Consider the following 3481-nt stretch of genomic DNA (forward strand, 5'->3'; position numbering starts at 1 on the left):
AGGGAAAATAAAATCTGTATATCAGTTTATTAAAACAGTATTTCTTAAAAAAGCAAGAATTATGGTTCTGAATAACAAAAGTGATGGAGGGAGCATAAATGTGCTCTGTGAATATGAAAAGACAAATGTGTAAGATGTAAAAATAAATAAATAGCATATGAAAGAAGATTGCTTGTTTATGTTCATGCCTTTCTAAATTTATACTTGACTGTTATGTATTAATGGAAAACTCCACAGTTTCTTAAAATAGTGTGATGCTAATATAAGAAATTCCTTCAACTGCCTCTATACCAATAAAATAAAAGTAATAATGTTTTAGCAGAATAGGAAACATATAATTTTCATTGCGTTGATTTGCCCTGAGGAGCATGTGAATGTAATAACTGCCACCACATTACAGACATTGCTGAATGGAGCACTTCAGGAAAAGAACTCACCAGTTTTTGAGTGACAATAACAATGTGGTTATCTTCAGAGATGTCAAAGTCTAATTTACTGTACTCTCCCATGTAGGACAACAACCTGCTGATAAACCTTTCAGACGTTATAAACCTACTTGATTTTAACGTTTGAAAAGCTTTCATTTACCTGTGCAAATAATGGCTACTCTTTTTCCTTTGGTCAAATATAAGATAGCTATGTTGTCAAAATGTCTTATACATAATTTCTTTATAACTGCCCCATTTTGGTAAAGGCTAAGCCAAGTCACTGGGACACAGTGAGGCAGATAGGTTCTGACAATAATTTATTTTTATTAGTTGAAATAAACTATATTGACCTTTAGCTCAAGAACAGTGTGTGGGGAGCTTAAATGAATGGGTTTCTATGGCTGGATCCAAGCCTTACATCACCAAGCACAATGCAAAGTGCTTCTTGTTCCAACATGACTGCGCTCCTACACACAAAGCAAGGTCTATAAAGACATGGATAGGTAAGCTGGGTGTGGAACAATTTGACTGGCATGCACAGAGTCCTGCCCACAACCTGACAGAACACACAGTTGGGATGAATTAAATTAAATAAATCAGAGACTGCAAACCAGGACTTCTTGTCCAACATCAGTGTCTGACCTCACAAATGTGCTTCTGGAAGAATCATCAGAAACGCTTTTAAACCTCGTGGGAAAGGCTTCCCAGAAGAGTTGCTGTGATAGCTGCAAAGGGTGGGCCGACATCATATTAAGCCCCATGGATTAAATATGTGATATTACTCAAGTTCATACGTGTGTGAAGGCAGATGAAAGAATACTTCTGTTAATATAGTGTATTTTACAGTATTTTATAATAGTATTTTTTTTACTAATTTTGTCTTTGGCATTTTGTGTTATTTCACCCTCGATTGTGTATAGAGACCATTCTTACAGTTCATTGGTAGTGTCCTAATTTTAAACTGAAAATGTCAAAAGCATGTAATTAGACAGAGACGTGAGTCATAATAAGCAAGCATATCCAGACATGGACATTGTCTAGTTTGGTTTTGATGTTGATCTGTCTTTGTTTATGAAACACAGAAAATACAAAACCATTAAATAATAAAAGAGATTTCAGAGAGTGGTCAAGCATAGAGACACAGATTCACAGTGCAATACAATAGTCTAAACTAAATCAATAAATAAATAAAAAGGATTAGTCTATGGTTAAACAAAGAATGCATGAAACCACAAAATGTGTCCTTGACTGTGGTGATCTTACACTGACACGCCCTTGGAGTTAAACTAGTTGAATCACCGGCTTTGAATTTGGGTAAATCCTATAAACTCAGCTTCTTCTGGTTTTCCCATCTGAGCAGTCAGTTATTAAAAAAGGTTGTGAAACAAACAGTGTTCACAAGGTTACTTTTAAAATGTATTCCACTACAGATTACAAAATACATGCCCCAAAATGAAGTTTGTAATGTCTTCTACAAGTTACTCAATGTGAGTAACATATGAATACTTTGGACTACTTGATATATTGTCATGCTTTTTACAACTACATGAATGTACTATTTTTCTTCTCTTCTTTCTCTATTCGTGTTGTTTTTATTTTTTGTTTGTCTATGTTTGGGCCATTTTTCTATATGTGCATAAATATTTTTATATAAATACGTGCATATCTTTTAAATTAAACAGCATGAATTCAGTGTGCAGCATTTGTCTTGAAGACTGATGAAATACATTTTAAAAACTTTGCTCCCTTTTGTTGTTATGTTTTCTGTTCTGAAACACGAGGCAACAGTGTAAAAGGACACATTAAACATAAGGTTGTGTTTTGCTGTGAGGTAGGTCAAGTTGATGGAATGGCAAACGGTAAGCTGGAAATTAACTCAGTCATCTTCGGAGCTTTCGTTCCGAATGACACGTCATCTGTTGGTCTAACCAGAATCTGCGTTGTCTGAGTTTTTTTTTTTTTTTTGCCTATCCCGTTTTGCATTGGTGCAGCCAAAGGTTTATTGTCATATTTTCAATTAATACATAGTATAAAACACCTTTTTATGCATTGTCAAATCTTTGTAGCTTTTTAGCAGAAAACCTTCCATTCAAATCCACTGATAAAAGCGTTTAATCACTAGACATTTAATCCCTGACCGACAATGCTATTCAACTGCCAATGTTTACCCTGCCAAAAGGAGCTTCAAGAATAAAATATTTCTCTGTCTGCATAACAAATGCTCTTATTTTGTTATACTGGTATTGACATTTACTGGTAGCATGTCTGCGTGTCAGATGGCGGTTTAACTGTCAGGACAGTTACCTGCTGGAATAGGTGTGTCCTTGTTTGCTCTCAATGTCTCCATTGTATGTAGACATACCCAAAAATGTCTGTGGTATAACTGTGATCATAGAAACGATCAACGTCATTACCTGACAGGTTTTTGTTTGAGAAACGAGGTGTCAACTTAATTTCACTGAAGTCCACCGTGTGATATGATAGTAATATAAAAAATAGTCCATATACATATGAGAATATATTTTCCTATACAGTTAGGTCCATATAAGTAAATAGTAATATACTGTCCATTTGGACAGTTGCAAATTTCAGTTGAGTGTGAAGGCGTTGATTTTGGAGTAGTTGATTTTTTGTTTCTTGGTCAACACCCTCTGACTTCATGTGGATGTAAAATTAGCTTTACTGTGGAATGATTGAGTCTCCATGGCAGGATTGAGTCCTGGTGGTTCCTCGGTTGTTTCCAAGCATCCCGATCAATTTCCTCTCAGCTGATGGTGACAAATTTGGTCATCTTCCAGAACTTAGCAAAGTAGTGAAATATCCAGAAAACTGGTACTTACGTAGAACTGAACCGTGGTCATTCAGAAAAGGGTGGGGACACCTCAGGCCCTCCAAGGTTTGGAGGCCTATCTCCACCCACCACCACTTCCCCTGCCGGTGGCGGACTCCCTCAGGTGTCGGTGTGCTGGTGGTTCTTTGTGTCTGGGGGTGGGCGTCCGGGTACACACCGGCTCACTCCTTGGCGGCCGCTTGTCGGGGCCTGGGGCCTGGGG

This window comes from Pundamilia nyererei, unplaced genomic scaffold (genome assembly GCF_000239375.1).
Source record: "Pundamilia nyererei isolate P.nyererei 1_Seehausen unplaced genomic scaffold, PunNye1.0 scaffold00552, whole genome shotgun sequence".
Classification (NCBI taxonomy): domain Eukaryota; kingdom Metazoa; phylum Chordata; class Actinopteri; order Cichliformes; family Cichlidae; genus Pundamilia; species Pundamilia nyererei.